The sequence below is a fragment of the Camelus ferus genome, chromosome 2, assembly GCF_009834535.1.
Source record: "Camelus ferus isolate YT-003-E chromosome 2, BCGSAC_Cfer_1.0, whole genome shotgun sequence".
Classification (NCBI taxonomy): Eukaryota; Metazoa; Chordata; class Mammalia; order Artiodactyla; family Camelidae; genus Camelus; species Camelus ferus.
The window spans coordinates 29,644,872-29,661,779 of record NC_045697.1 but is presented as its reverse complement, the minus strand read 5'-3'; the positions used below and the strand labels follow the sequence as shown (position 1 = coordinate 29,661,779).

The 16,908-nt window shown below is 39.7% G+C and overlaps 1 protein-coding gene across 20 annotated transcripts in view; it reads left to right on the top strand.

Moving 5' to 3' along the window:
• APBB2 (amyloid beta precursor protein binding family B member 2) overlaps nucleotides 1-16,908 on the top strand; it is a 332,928-nt gene that overhangs the window by 56,303 nt on the left and 259,717 nt on the right. For 19 of the 20 annotated variants that reach the window (XM_032496430.1, XM_032496425.1, XM_032496409.1 and 16 more), the window contains one exon: nucleotides 2,030-2,185. The gene's annotated coding sequence lies outside the window, so the exon portion shown is untranslated. Of the gene's footprint in view, nucleotides 1-199; nucleotides 277-2,029; nucleotides 2,186-16,908 lie in introns of those variants that run through there. The other variant, XM_014562831.2, reaches the window with a different exon arrangement.

Below are 16,908 nucleotides of genomic sequence, written 5' to 3'. Positions count from 1 at the left end.
GTAGTGGTGGAAAGAGCACTTGGTCACAGTGGAGCCAGGCTCTCTGGACTCTCATCCCTGCCTCACCAGCTGTGTGGCTTTGGGAGAGAGACATTTCATTTCTCTGGTGACAGTGTCCTCATTTATAAACTGAGGAGGTTGGGCTTCTTAGAGTGATGGATTGCCAAGTACCCCAGCGTTAATATTCCACCATTGTGTTTTGTGTTTTCTGAGATGCCAAGAGTATCAGAAATGGAGTGTGACAGTGTTCACTGAGGGCTGTGCTCCTGTAAAAATGTAAGTGACACCAGGAGGTGCTCTTTTAAATTAAGTGACAGCTGTATGGCATGGCCAGTGGTAAGAGAAGTTTGGATGCGTTAGTTAAGGGAGGGGAATGACAGTGATTTTCTTGTCTCTTTGTGGCAAGTTTTCAAAATAATAAGTAAAGATTTTTTGTTTTTAGGAAATCACTTGTTGTTCAGCCCTGGAAGTGTTATTGGACACTTGGGTTTTGAACTTCTAAGTTAAGGATTACGGAATACAGATAAATGAAGATTTTAAAATTTTACCTCTTATTCTCTTATTCAGATAAGAGGAAACCCGCTGATCAGGCTAATATAGATATGCCAATTCTGATTTGTATTCCCATACTGTTTAATAATAAAAACCTTGCTTAAAAATATTCTAACTCTGCAAACAATACATATTAATTTTAGAAAACTTGGAAAACACTAAGACATTAATACATAAATTTCTAATTCCATAACCCAGAAATAGCTATTTTTGTTCATACTTGGTGTCTTTAGATTATATGCACTCAGTTTGTAGAACAAAACTGGGATTATACCACACATGTGTAATTTGATATCTTGCTTTTTCCCTGCTATGTTCCTTTTGAAATGATTTTTGGGACAGAGTTTCTAAATGAAGGTGGCGTTTAATGTAATACGCTTGGCACACTTGTGACAGGGTCTGCTTTGACGTACAGAAATAGAATTGTGGACCCAGTATCAGAACATAACGTAGATCTCATTCCTTCTTGAGTAGGCTTTCAATATTTGGTATATATCGATGTTGTCATAACTCTTACTATAATTAACAAAGACTTCTTCTTCACCCATTAGTTCTTAATTGTTCACTAATTGCTTTTATAAGATTCCCTCATTTGAGTTTTCTGTTTCCGAATTGCTGGCTGCAATATCAGTGAGCCTATGTTATTTTAGCACTGTTTTTCTGGATGCTTTGACTCTTACTAAAGCATAGTAGCTAGTGTGGGCTAGGCCACAGGTTTGGCATGAAGTAGGTTAGTTAAGTGATTCCTTTTGCCCGGATATATTATACATTTGATAACATTTATGACTTGCTTGAATATTGGTTTCGTATATCATTCTTCTCTATTAGGAAATGAAAGATGATTAGCTTCCCCTTTAGATTATTCAACCTATAAATTTTTCTGTTACACCACTCACTTTGCATTGAAAATACATTCTAAATCCTGAACCACACTGGAATTTTTTTATGACCTTTCCCTTATGTGTCTTTTGGTGGTGCCTTTGAAGTCCTGAAATGTTTTTATATTTGATAGAGATTAAATCTGGGTTTCATTTTACTTTTTTAAACATATTGAGCAAGTTAATTTTCTGTTTGAGTTCCTAAGGGGAATGATTCCAGCCCTCTGTGTCCCAAGAATTCAGACTGAGCCTTGCCAGGACATTCCTGTGGTTTTCCACAGGGCAGATCAGGGTGTTCATGAAACTTTAGTTGTAGCTCATGCTTTCTGTGGTTAATTAAAACATCTGGCTTTTAAATTTTCCACAAACAGAGCCTAACTGTTTGGTCAAACCTTTTCAGTAATAGTTAAATACCTCAACCCTCCCCTCAGAATAGCCCAAGCTTGTCTTTGGGACACCTTATAAACCGTTGTCTCTGTTCACTAATGATGTTAAATGTTTGGCAGACAGTAGGGTTATCCTGCCAAACATACAATCTTGAGAGAGAGAGAGTTTGTGAGTGTGAACCCGTCTAATGGCTCCCGGCCTTTCCCCTCCAGGTTGGAGCTGCACTGAGTGAGCTGTTGCCGTCCGGGGCCAAGCATGCTGTGGTTGGACCTGCCCAGCCGTGGAACAGAAATGTTTGCTGGATGGAAAATCCATAAAAGAAAGCTCCTGTGAAAGCCTGAGACAGACAGTGACTTAAGCAAAATCAGGTTGGTGTAAGATAAGAGAGGCTGGATAAAATGGATTGGGTCAGATGGGGAAAGTTGTTTGGTTCATTCCATAAAGCGATTTTGAGACAACCTCAAATAATCATTCCCGGTTACATGGGAGATTCCTAGTGTCGTACAGGTGGCAAATGGATCCAGGTGAGCTTGTGTGTACAGTGTATGGTTGTCTTCTTTTCTTTCTCTTCCTTCTCCCTCTCCTCTGTCCCATTCTCTCTGAGAAAAGAGAGGAAGGTCTTAAGCTTAACAAATGTATAAGAAGCCACAGCCAGAGGTCACCCATAGCAGCCTCCATGATCTTGGCTTGATTTTGGAGACAAAGCCATGTCCTTGAGAAAGCTTGGACCTGTACTGGTACTTTTCAGAGACTTGCCCTCATTTCTGTTTCACACTGTGAAGGGTGGATTTTGGAGCCCTGCCTTTTTTGTTGTCTTTTTTTTTTTTTTGCAGGGGTTGGGGATGCTTCTGTCTGTGCTCCTTTGGTGTGCTTGGCAAGTTTCTATTTACTCTTATCTACCCCCAACAAAAGCTAGCCATACATTCATTTTCAGCAATATGTGCACTTGCCATTAAGATACTCATACAGGACAAATGAGAAGAAATGTCCTAAAAATAATAGGAATATAACTAAATGCAAAATAGCCTCACTGTGGACCAGGAGAAGGAAACTGTATTAACCACACATGAAAGAGAAAGAATATCATACTGGGATGGGCACTGCAAACACTTTCTACTGGATATTGGTAACTCAGAATGACATCATAAGCAGTGAATAAATACTAGAAAGGAGTGAGCCGGCGGTCTTGAAAGCCTGGAAAGCAGTGAATGTCTGTTGGCTTTGCCCACCCAGCATCCTTTTCCTCCTGCTTTCAGTAAATCTCCCAGACTTCCCCTGGGCACCTGTCACCCTTGCTTTGTTCTCAGCCTGTGTCGTTAGAGGAGGTGACTGCGCTGCCTCTGTCTTGGGCATGTGACATCAGCCTGGCTAGTCAGGATCCCAGGGCTCCGTTACTGAGGTATTTTCACTGAATCGGTTGCAAAGAGGTTTTTCCTTTCTGTGAGTCTGTTAAGCTGGAGATGCTGTGACCCTCTTTGTACCATGTAGGGAGAGCCTTTCTGAGAACGAAGTCAACACAGAGAGAAAATCAGAGCAGGGAGATAGATGGAAGCAAAGAGATGGGGGTGAGGGGGACACATGGACACATATACCTGCCCTTCACCCAAAACTTACAGCCCCAGATTCAGCAGCCCTTAGAGCCAGTAACTAGTCTCACTTTCCTGGCAGGTGAGCCACTTGGTTTGAATTAGATGTCCATCACTTACATCCAGAAACACCCCGATTGGTAATGCCTTTCAGGTGTGAGGTCTTAGCATGCTATGACTGTGGTACAGTCCCAGTCCTCAGGGGCTCACGGTGTAGGGGATAGGCCCGATCAGTACTGGGCCAGCTGATCTGCAGTGTGAAAAATACATCTCTAGAGGTAAGCGCCAGGTTCTGCGGGAGTAGAAGAGATGTTGAGTTCTGCTGGTGGGGGAGAGATGAGCAGAGAGCGCTGCTATTTGACGGGAGAAACAGGATTTAATCTTCAGGAACGTTTTTAGAAGTCTATTTAATTCAGTTACTTGCTTTTTGAGTGAAAGAAAGGGAGGCTTTCCAGAGCCTATAGTTAATTGCAGATAAGGAAGATAATTTCAGAGCTTCACCAGTAGTAGATCTTGGTATTTACTGTAAACACAATTGTTTCAGGAGCAGCCAAATGAGAGGTTATCAAAAAGTTGTCCAGAGTTTATTTTAACACCACAGGGGAACAGCTGCTCTTCTCACCAGAACGTCAGCTGGCTTTCTGGTGTGAGCAGAATTCTGAGTGCGTCATGAGCTTTAAAGATTTGTTTCTTCTTCTTAATGTTAGGCTTTAGGATTATTATTATAAATTTTTTTAATAATTGACATTGTTTGACTTTGGAAGAATTCATAGTCTTTATTTTGGGGAAGCAGTTTTAGGTTACAGGAAAACTGAGCAGAAAGTAGAGTTTCCATAGCCCCCTCACCCTCAGGTTTCCTGTTATGAACGTCTTGCATTCGTGGGGTATATTTGTTACAGCTGATTAGCCAATATTGATATATTACTACTAACTAAAGCCTCTAGTCTACACCAGGATTCAGTCTTTGTGTTGTACATGGTATGGGCCTTTTGAACCAGCCTTCTGACAGGGATTGTGTTGAATCTCCAGATCAGTTTGAGAAATATTGCTGTCTTGCCAACATTAAGAATTCTGATCCATGAACATGGGATGTGTTTCCATTGATTTAGGTCTTTAATTTCTTCCAACAGTGTTTTGTTGTCCTCAGAGAACAGAGCTTACACTAATTGGTTAAATTTATTCTTGTGTATTTTTTTCCTTCTTGATACTTTTATAAATGGAATCATTTTTACAATTTCACTTTCAGAGTAGTCATTGCCAGTGTACAGAGGTGCAACTTTTTGTTTGTTTGTTTGTTTTTTGAGGGGGGTAATTAGGTTGTGTTTATTTATTTATTAAATGGAGGTACTGGGGATTGAACCCAGGACCTTGTGCTTGCGAGGCATGCACTCTGCCACTGAGCTGTACCTTTCCCACCCCCCACCCCCGAGATACAACTTTTTTTTTTTTTTTGGTATATTGCTCTTGTTTTCTTCTACCTTGTTGGACTTGTTTACCAGTCCTGATAGTTTTTTTACTGTGTATATGAATTCCTTAGGATTGTCTGTATACCAGATTATGTCATCTGTGACTAGAGAGAGTTTTATTTCTTGCCCAGTATGGATGTTATTAGCATTATTTTTTACAGTGATTTGAAAACTTTACTGTGATACGAGAAATACAAAGTAGCATGTTATGGTGCTTCTAATAAAATCATCCTATTATGTAGATTTTTGAAAAGGATAAAAGATAGTATTTATGAAATTTTATCCCCTCGTAATTGAGCTAGATATTCAGTCAGTGAGCTTCTTAGCCGTTCCTGTGTCTTTTTGGGGGGATAAACCTATTCAAACTCTGCATATTTTTATATTGGGTTGTTTGTCTGTAAGTCCCTTATTGGATATATGATTTGCACATATTTTCTCCCAGTCTCTGGCTTGTCTTTGTGCTTTCTTAATGGTGTCTTTTGAAGCGCAAACATTTTTAATTGTGGTAAAGTTAAATTTATCGGGTTTTTTTTCTTCCAAAGTTCCTGATTTTTGATGTTTTCAAATATCTTTGCCTAACCAAAAATTGCTAAGATTTTCTTGTATATTTCTTTCTGAGACTTCCGTTCTTTTAGCCCTTACATTTAGGTCTATGATCCGTTTTGAGTTAAGTTTTGTGTATGATATGAGGTTCAGGTATATATTCAATTTCTTTTTTCTCTTTTCTTCTTTTCTTTCTATTTTTTTTCAAACATATGACTATCCAGTTGTCCCATTTGCTGAAAAGGTTATCCTTTACCTATTGACTTATTTTGGCATCTTTGTAGAAAATTAATTGGCCATAAATGTAAGGGTCTTTTTCTGTACTCTTCAGTTCTATTCCTTATGTCAGTACCATGCTTCACTTAGATCTTTGCAATGCAGGGTTTTTTTTTTTTTTTTTTTTTTTTTTAATGTAAACGGTTTGTTCAGGAAATGGACTTATGCTGCATTATAGCTCTTTTTAATTTTATTATACTACTGTACCTTTGCTGCTCTCCCCCTCCATTCTTGTTTGAGTCACTCTGTTAAAAGTATTAGTCTCTGGGTATTTCTCTTTGGGATAACGATGGAAATCTGAAAGTGGTAGGAGAGAATGCAAATCAATCTAGATGCATTTTCTAGGTTACCATGTACCTTACTTTAAGTCAAAAAAGTACTCTGTTTTTCATAAAAGTGGTAAGCATTTTTATGCACATTACCATTTGAATAAAAAAGATTAAATTTTTTTTCATTACCTCTGTCTTAATTATTACCACTAACTACTGACTGAAGGATTTACACGTTTGGTATATTATTTCAAGAATTTTCTTTAATGGTTACATGAATTGGGTCTTTTATACAGAAAAAGATAAATCTCACAGGTTATTTTACTAAGTGGAAAAATCTATGAATTAAAGTGTCTTGGGTTTTGGGATTATAGTATGGTTTTATGTTTTATGGAAATTGGACATTTTTTGTAATATTAAAATCCTAGCTGCATTTTTATATTTACCTGTGCTGTTTTTGTCTTTTTGTTGGTGTGGTTCTCAATGGACTGTTGTGCAGACATTAAAATAATTAGAAACATGAAGACTGCAAATTTATATCTCTTCTTTAGTTATAACTTTGTAAAAATTATGAATGCATAAAGATTAAAAAGGAAAAAATAGTCGTGCTTTATTGTGATGTTCGGAGTCTAGTTGGCCATTTTCCTTTATTTTGTTTTTTAGTAAAGTTATCCTTTTGTTTGGGGAACTACTTTTATTTGTAATGTAAAAAAACATAAATTTAGTGTTGGCGAAATTCAGAGACAATTCTCTTCCATACAGCTAAAAAGCTGACTTCTGCCCTTGGACTTGAATCAGGTAATGAAATGACGCGATTAGATTTAGAACATGTTTTCTGCAGTTCCATTAGTAGGTCAAGCCATGCCTCCCAGTTCCCGGAGGGCTCAGTTCTCCAGGATGGCTTATCTGCTTCCTGCTCTTTCTTTGTAATCTTCTCATTTCCACCTGGGTAGACCAGCTTGATGGAACTGACGTGCTTGTTACCTGGCCTTTGCTTTCCTTGCACTCCTTTTGCTGATAATGTCACTTCAGAAAAATGCATCCATGGGGCAACATGGCATACTCTTATTTTCCTTTAAAAGAACAGTAAGTAAGCTTTCGTGTCTTCCTCTAGGATCCTGGAAGTGCACATCATGAGTTGTTTTTTTTTTTTTTTTTTTTTTTTAACCCAGTCACTCCTTTCAATCTTTTCTTTCTCTTTGGTGCCCTTTTAAAAATCTTTGTGACCTATTTGCAGAATGATGAATGACCCTATGTGGAGTGTTGTATGATTCTCTGGGAGGATATGGTCCTGTTGGTCTTAGTTTGCTTCAGCTCCGTAAGACAAATGTCGCTGGGTGAGAGTAGCTTCTTGACTGCCCTTTACTTTGAACAGAGAGCCCTGTGCTGACTGAAGTTAGGGGTTTGGAATGATTGAGCCACTGCAGTTTGAGCTGTGGTACAATTACATTTGTGAGGGCTGCAGCCTATTTATAATCATTTGGGTGCAGATGAAGCAAAATCAGATCAACTTAGCACATTCGGTGAGCCCACTGCAAGAACAGAGTGTGTCTGCAACTTGCTTCCATTAGAAGAAACCACATTCTTGTGTAAACCTCTAATGAGGATGTTTATGATAAATATACATATTAATAGAGTTTGGAATATTACACCTTTTGATTTTTTGCCTGTCTTTATTTTTTTTATATTAAATGCTCTGTGAGGTATTGGGTTTCCTTTAAAAGCCTTCAAAGGTACTATACTCAAGTGACATACAGTCATTGTTTATTTTTGTGTAATTACTGATAGAAGAACAAGCGTAGTTTCTCAGTCCCATAGTCGCCTGTAGTGAATAAAACATTTGATTTGATTATACTGTCCGAATAAGATCTATATGCATGACATGATAACTGTTCAGAACTTCTGAAATTTCCAAGTAGATTATTATCTGCTCAAATAAGAATTGATCTTCAGTTCCCTTTATAAACAAAAATGGTCTATTGGATATTTTTGCATAGACAGTATCCAGGCCAGTAATTTGTTTAGAAAATGAATAGCAACATCAGTCTAGCTTACATTGTGAAATGGCTCTGTGCAATTTGCTAGTGTGCCCTTTGTAAGAGTTAAAGAAAATACTTTTTCCTGCATTCCTTCTGCTGCTGAGGCCCTTTGAGGGCAGATCTTAGCATCTCGGTGACTACTTCATGCTTGGTTTCACAAGGGTGATTTTCCTGAAGATTCAAGGTTGCAGATAGTTTGTGAGTGCTGTGGCTCTTTCTGATGTCTGGTTAAAGCATGACGGTGGCAGTGCCTAGGAAAGGAAGTGAGTAATTAGTGACTTTACCAAAGACGTATCTCAGAAATAAGAAGTCGGGAGTTCCAACCATGACTTTAGGTCCTCGATGATTCTAAAATTGGATTAGAAATGACCACTGATCTCCAGGAGACATTCATTTATGAGTGTGATAAGAGATGCTGAATTAATTTTCTAGGTCAGTGCAATTTAGTTAAATTCCAAATGAGCTTGTTAACGGTATTAGGGAAGTCTACTGTGGTAGTTGCTAGAGGGAATAAAATGAAATATCCGGGGGGAGAGATAGTCAGAATACAAGCCCTCCTGGGAGAGCTAACATTTTATTGAGCTTGTCGGGGTGCTAAGGACTTAAGCACTTCCTCAGCATTTGATGGGATCGGGGAGGGGTGGGGAGAATCCTCAGAGCAGTCCTATGAACGACTTATTAGTTGTTTATATTACAGACGAAGAAGCTCAGGAGCTGAGAGATCAAATGGTTTTATCTAAGTCTCACATCTACTAATTTAAATCTGAATCTAAACTTTTTTCTCAAACTTCTTGGTATAATTGTATCAATAAAGCACAGCCTGTAAAGTGGTTGGCCTGTAGGAAGGTCTCTATGCCTCTCTTTGTGTATCTTTCATTGTTATTGTAACTAATGAGATAATAGAGGCCAGAAGTACTACATGAATAGGATGCCTTGGAATCTCCAAGCAGAGAGTGGTTAATATGGACGTAGATTAATCTGGAGAAGTGGCATTTTGTTATTTTATTTTATTTTTTCCCTTTTTCAGTTTTATTAGGTTTTTGATAAGTAAGTAGGAGGTAGGAGGTTGTCCGTGGATGGGGGTTTTCAAGCTTTTTTACCTGAGGAAAATACCTAATCAGATCCCCAGAGGCAGAAAGAAAAATGCACGGCATATTTAGGATTCTGTCCAAGATTTTATAGCCAAAGTATGTGGCCCAGCCATGCACTCCATCAACTTGCTGTGAGTTTCCTGGAGGTATCTGGTTGCTGAGGGAATCAGACACCCCCAAGCAGCTACTTAGAGAAGGAAGGTAGAAGGTAAGCCTTGGACTTTCCCGACTGTCCTCCACCCTTACTCTGTACTCCCTATTTGAGGAGCTTCGAGCTTCTGTGCACTGCCTGCCATGGGAGCCCTGAAGCATTTGACAGTGGGAGGGACCAAGGTGTTCATCCCCAGGATGGTTTGAGACTCCCATCTATCTACTGCTTTTCTAGTACTTTCACCTGGTAGTATTCGTAGTTAAGTACTGCTGTGGTCTGAATGAATGTCCCCCACCCCACCCCCTAATTCAGATGGTGGAAATCTTAACCCCCAAAGATGATGGTCTGAGGAGGTGGTGACTTTGGGAGGTGCTTAAGTAATGAGGGTGGAGCTCTCATGAATGGGATTACGGCCTTATAAAAGAGCCTCCAGCCGTGTGAGGACACAGCGAGGACGAGGACACCGGCGATGAACCAGGTGTTCACCAAAAGGTGACTGTGCCGGCACCTCGGTCTCGATGTCCAGCCTCCAGAACTGTGAGAAGCCAGTTTCTGTTGTTGATAAGCCACCTGGCCCGTGGTGTTTTGTCACAGCATCCCGAATGAACAAGGGTAAATACCCAGCAGATGATCATCTCCCCACTCTTTTCCTGCAGTTGTCTTAGACAAGGAATGTAGAAAACAGTAAAAGGTCAGCTGCAGAGAGCCCTTTGCAAAGCTGTGATTGCCGGTCTCCAGCTTTGCTATGTGACGCTTCTGGTCTGGTTCAGAGTCTGTATTGTCTGGAAGAGCTTGACCTGGTCTGCAGTGGGCTGGCGGGCTGGCTGCCTGGCAGTTTTCTGGGGCAGTTTGAGACAAAGCAGGTCAGTTGTGATCCTTATATTACATGTAGAAAAAGGACTCCTGTCTGAGATGGAATTATCTTAAAGTAGATGCCACTGGAGAGCTATTTGGCAGTATATTTCAGAATTTAAAATCATCAGCAGTTTCATAAATTGATTCACTTAAAACTATGCCAAGATATTTGTACAAGTTATAGCATATTTGTAAAGAATGAAGGAGCTCTATATGTGTGCTGATTTGGAATTACATTATTTATACATACACACATATACACTTATATGTGCATGTATATGTATAAAATGAAAAAGTGTTTTGCAGAATCATGTGACTACCATTCCCTTTTGTATAAAATTTTTTAAAGATACATATGCTGGTATATATACTTTTTCCCCATAAGAAGATATGAACTGTTACTACAGTGAAAAATTTTTATTTTTCTTTTCTGTATTTGAGTTTTCTAACCATGTTCATTCATTTTCTTTCCTTTTAAATAAGAATCAAGAGCTTTCTGGGCAGTGTATGATCATGGACCATTTTACTTCATCATGTTTTAATGCAGTTTATAAAACCCTACTAAATATTTCTAAAAACACTGCAAATTTTTTTCTCCTGTTCATTTGTCAGTCTTTCTTGCCTCTTTGCATGCTGAGGAAGTAGGTAATTTTTATGAGAAGAGTGGTAAAGTATGTGCTAAGCCAGCAAACGTTCCCTTGAAAGCTTATTAGATAAAACTGAGTGGAGAAAGAGAAAGGAGAAAGACAGGTATTTACCAAATGTGATTTAAAGGACAAAGAATCCCATCTTACTGAAGTGTGTCTGAAAGTGTACCCTTATGCTCAGTTTGTTTACTTTAAATATGAGCTTTGGACTGAACTGTATTTGCTTTTCAGACCACAAGGCTGGAGGTGGCCATGAAAGTCTCCAAAATCTGATTGCTAATCAGGAAAGCTGTTTGCTAAGAAAGGCCTGCCTGTTTGGACTAGAAGTAATGACTGATGCACAGATAAAGCCAGTGTGCTTTTAAATATCTTCTGACTTCTGTGTCCAGATTGTGCTTTTCTCTTAATTAAAACCCCTTGACACGAGTCATAGGTCAAAGGACATGACTCCCTTTCACTCTTGCAGTAACAGCAACTGCTTAGCTCTTGCTGGGCTTCTCTGGAAACTGCTGTCTTTGTTTCTTCGTGGTTTGCTTTACCTCCTTTGGTCTTAGTTCAAATGCTGAAATTTAAGAATAGGAAGATGACATTTTGTCTTTAGAATGGTGGGCAGTTGTGATCTGGAGAATAAGCCCATTGTAGCATCCCTTATCTGTACATGTTTCATTTTTCTTTTTTTAAAATCAACAAAGCCATATAATTTTTCTAGTTTCAAAAGAATTTTAGTAATTTTTTCCCCCTAAATTGGTTTGGTACATAGCTCATTACTCATCAGTAATATTTATTTTTGCCTTGTCTTCCTTCCTTTCTATGTAGCTTCTGTACTGGTATCTGACCCTCTTATACTTAGTCATGGCAAGAATTATAAGCTCCGTATTTTGAGGTATTTGAAGCCACAGAGTAGGGATTGTAATCTATTAGGGACGTTAAAGAGACAGTTTTCAAAATACATATATGTGTATATATTGGTGTATGTACGTATATAATTAATTACTTAGATTTATAATATAGTAAAGTCTGAAACATGTCTGTCACTCTGTATCATGAGTGAGAAAAACTGATATTACCGTCAATAAATAATCAGTTCCCAAAAGAACTTGATACTTTAAAAATTCATGATAACCAGTGTCTACTATGGGGCTTGCAAACTCAAATGCCTTCCAGGACCTAACAGAAAGGTAAAGAAGTGAACTGGGGCATGAAGGGGGAAAAATGGCACAGTTACCGCTCGGCTGTTCAGGAATGACGGTCAGTGTTGCCTGATCTTCTAGTATTTCAAGAGAAGACAGAAATTTTTACTTTTATGTGACTTCTCCTAGTTTTCAAGTGTTGGCAGTACATTTAAAATTATTCGAATATTGTTCTCTTGGATTCTTCCCTGTGATGTTCTTTGTCAGCAAGTGTTACGATTGCTTCCTGTAGAGTAGGTGACATGAGGCCTGAAAGTGTATGTTATGGCTCTCCTTTCTAGGGACACACAGTCTGGTTGGACCAGTGTGAGGTGGAACGGTCGGGATGGGTGGGAAAGGCCACAGGAACCCTGAGGAGGTAGGCATCCATCTGTGTGAGCCAGACCACCCTGGGAAGACATCCTCAGGGAGGTGAGATCTGCAGTGAACCTTAAAGGACATAAGGGCCTTAAGATGTAGTGCAATGGAGAGAAGGTGAGAGGGCGATGGGGATCAAGGTAGGGCAATGGGAAGGTGTTTGAGGTGTCGGGGCAGGGCTGGGCACCCTGGGAGACGTGCCAAAGTGGAGCGCTTCGGAGCAAGGCTGTGCCCTGAGGAGAGATCCACTGTGAGCAGGTGGCGCTGTGATGGGGGCAGCATTCTGTTACTGAGTTGGATGAGCTGTTTATATATTCTGGAAATTAAGCCCTTGTCAGTCCTGTCGTTTGCAGATATTTTCTCCCATTCTGTAGGTTTTCTCCTTGTTTTGTTGGTGGTTTCCTTTGCTGTGCAAAAGCTTGTAAGTTTAAGTCCCATTTGTTTATTTTGGCTTTCATTTCTGTTGCCTGGGTAGACTGCCCTAGGAGAACATTGTTAGGATTTATGTCAGAGAATGTCTTGCCTATGCTTTCTTTTAGGAGGTTTATACTGTCTTGTCTTATGTTTAAGTCTTTAAGCCCTTTTGAGTTTATGTTTGTGTATGGTGTGAGGGAGTGTGCTAACTTCATTGATTTACAGGAAGCTGTCCAGCTTTCCCAGCACCACTTGTTGAAGAGACTGTCTTTTCTCCATTGTATATTCTTGCCTTCATTGTCTAAGATTAATTGACCATATGTGTGTGGGTTTATTTCTGAGCTCAAAGTGTATGGACGTAATACAGTGTGTCAAGAATTCTGTGCACACACGAGTAATTGTCGGATGCAAAGATGAGCAGATCACTGTTCCTGCTTCATAGGTTTCACATTCTAGAGAGAATGTGATGTAAATTGAGAAGAAAAATGACCAGGATTATGGTGGTGGGAATGGAGAGACTGGGAGAGCCTGGGGAGGGATTCCCAGTGTAGGATTGGTAAGATTTGGTGAATGATGAGGAGTGCAGGGTAGGGAGTAGGGTCATCTGATTGGGCTGATGGCTGGGGCTCGTGGGGCCTGTGTGCTGCTAAGATTTTCTGTATCAGAAAAGGCAGGTGGAAGAGGCAGGGTTGGAAATAGTCACCAGAGACCCCAGGAGGGATGTGATGGAGAATGAAAATAGCTCGTAAAAATAGCTGTTAAGTTTTGCCTTTGGGAAGTTAGGAGGCTAGAGATTCCAGTGCCCAAGTCAGGGAAGTTGGGAGGGGAAATGTGTTTGCAGGACGGTAGGGAAAGTGATGTGTGTATCTTACCAGACTGTCAGTTCCACGAGGGCAGGGATTTTGTTTGTTTAATGATGTGTCTCTAGCACCTTGCCTGTGCCTGCCACATGGTACAATCTCAGTACATGTTTATGGGAGTAATGAATAACGTAGTCAATTTGGAGGATGTAAGTGGTTACAAGGTCATAAATTGTTAAAAGGCTTAAATTGAGATTAAACTCATTTAATATTGGTTTTAGTATTTCTTTTAAAAAGGGCTTTGCTGATCACTTAGATATAGGACTTTATATATGATATTGCTGGTCACACACCTGGTTTGAATAGAAGTCTTTTTTTTAATTGAAGTGTAATCCGATTTAGAATATTCTGTTAGTTGCTGGAGTACAGCATGGTGATTCAGTTACACACACATACACATATTCTTTTTCATATTCTTTTTCATTGTAGTTAATACAGGATATTGAATATAGTTCCCTGTGCTACACAGTAGGACCTTGTTGTCATCTGCTTTATGTATAGTTGTTAGTATCTGCAAATCCCAAACTCCCAATTTGTATCCCCCCACTTTCCCCACTGGTAACCATAAGTTTGTTTTGAATAGAAGTCTTGATTTCAGTATGGTTGTGTGTTTTATTGAAATATAGTTTTTAAAAAATATTATATTAGTTTCAGGTGTATAATACTCAGTATTATTTTTTAAACCCGTTTTGATATCCGGAGCAGGCAGTACCCATTAACACAGCAGTAAGTAATCCTGCATTCAAAGACATGAATGTCTACATGAAAAGGCACACAGGAAATAAGTGAGAATGTGTTTTTTCACACTTGTCTTCCATTATGATAAATGTCAAGTGAATATCCTGATTTTCCCTTGTGTGGGATCTTTGTTACAGAACAAATTGCTTATTTAAAAAAATGTGGGCTGACAGCTGGTGCTTAGAAATCTTTTGAGTGGATCCCCATCTCCAAAGACTTTTCTTTATGATTGGATTTGGTATATAACAAAGTAATTTTATAAAGGCAGTGAAAATGGTATATTGCTTTTTATTTGTTATCAAAATCATAATGGTGTTGGGACATTGTTGAATATAATGTCCTTTCATTCTAAAAGAAAGGTATTTAACTTTCAGAATAGTGCAAAGTGAGTGATTGGTTTATTTTCTAGCCTCTGGCACTGCTGAGTATAAACAGAAACAGAGTGTTGCCATGGCCATGGTCCCAGCGGGTTAAAGGGCTGAATTGTGTCCCCTTAAAACTCGTATGTCGAAGCCCTAACACTCAGTGCCTTGGAATGTGACTATATTTGGAGATAGGGTCTTTAAAGAGGTGTTAACTTTTAAGTTAAAATGAGGTCATTAAAGTGGCTTTAATCTGGTATGACTGGTGCTCTTACAAGACAAGGAAATTTGTGCACAGACATGTATAGCGGAAAGACCATGTCAGGACCCCGCAGGAAGGCGGCATCTGCAAGCTGGGGAGAGACACCTCAGAGTGAAACAACTCTGTCAACACCTTGACACTGACGCCTCCGTCTTGGGCTCATGGGTCTCTGCTGTGTAAGCCACACGGTCTGTGGTCGCTTCTTAGGGCGGCCCGTGCAAATTCATACAAACAGAAGCCAGGGTGGCTCAGGGAAACTTCTTCCCAGTGGCTTTCTCCATCACCTGGCTTTAGCATCCCAGGCCCCCTGAATGTCTGGAGGAGGGTGATTCCCCGGTGCCCTGGGTATCCCTGTTTGAAGGCTGGCAGGATTGCCAGGCAGCAGCAGTGATGATTCCTTGGTATCTTCATTCACTGGTGATGATTTTTGTCTGCGGCTGCGTGCCTTGTCAGCATTTCCATTTCCCTCAAACTCAATTAAGAGTGTGAGATGAAGCGGAGGCCCTTATCTCACAACTTTCCATATTTAATGTCTCAACTTTCATTGATGTGTATAGTCCAAGCTCAGAACAGAATGGAGGAGATGCCTGGCGAGACAGGGCGGCTTTGTGGACGGCTGTCTTTGGTGTGAATTGGACCGTGTGTGTGAGATATCAGGGTTTCAAGCCAAGTCTGCTTTCTCAGGAGACTGTCTCTGGCATCTTGAAATTTAAGTAAAGCTTAATTTAATCCCTGGTTTTCACAGTAAATCTGTAGGCTGTTTTACTTACGGTAGAAGTTGGAAAACCATGGACTTCCTTTGGCCTGCTTATTTGAATTTGATTTACTGGGAAATTCAAGCAGTAGAGCACCAGAGGTGTTTCAAAAAAACTTTCAAACGTTTCATTTCATGTTCTAGTAGATCTGCTTTCTCAGTGGGCAGGACAAGTGGAGTCTGTAATTAATTAGATTATAATAAATTGTGGTTTTGTTCCATGTCTCCTAGGCTTAGAGAACATGGAGGGCGTGAATGTTGGAACTTTTCTCTTGGATTCTTTTTGATCGAGTTTCTGGGACACCCAGCATCAGGATGTTGAGAGTGTCCGGAGACCTATAGTGAAGTGTTTCTGTTCTCTGCTGTGTGTCCAGCGTCAAATAAGTGTGTGTGATGTTAATGCACCTCTTGCCTGTGTTTGGTTGACTTTCCTGAGTGATACCATGAAGGGTGCTTCTTCAGATTCCTTATTTTCAGGTATTGCTATTGTGTAAGAGAGATGAGACTATCATCATAATTGAGAGAAAGTTACAATCTTCTGCTTTACATTATGAAATAAAATGTTGAGGCTGTGCCATCTCCCAGCCTGGTTTTTCCAGCAGATTTCTGTGGCTCATGGGGACAGATGACCCTGAGTTCCAGCAGCACCTGCAATCAAAATAGTTCTCATTCCAAGGCCCATAAACAGGGTGTGTTTGAAAGTACTTGAAAGCAAAGTGTAAGCAACACAGTGTACATTTAATCATAAAACATTGTCCTGGAATCCGCTGTGCTGCAAAGCCTGGGAAGCTACCCTCCCTGCTATCCTGATGTTTTATTACAGTTCCCCTTGCTGTAAAGGAAGGAAGACTAGACTGAAATTTCTTCACTAGGTTGGAAAAAGCTAAAATACCTGGGTGGAAAAAGATGATAACAGAGCTTATGTCTGAAGATGACCAAAGTCTGGCTGGGGAGACAGTCCTGGAAGAGTGAATTAGTAATGTTTATTTACCTAAATAAACTGTTTATCCAGCTTATTATTCTTTAACAAAAGCAGTTATTCCATGCTTAATTAATTATGGACCGTCCGACAGATTCATGGACCAGAATGTATTTCATCCAAGAAAAAAAAACACACTTAGAAAGGATTTAAATCAGGGGTCAGAAAACTGCAGCTCAGAGGCAGAATCTAGCCTACTGCCTGTTTTTATATGGCTCACCAACCTAGAATGGTTTCCACATTTTTAAATGA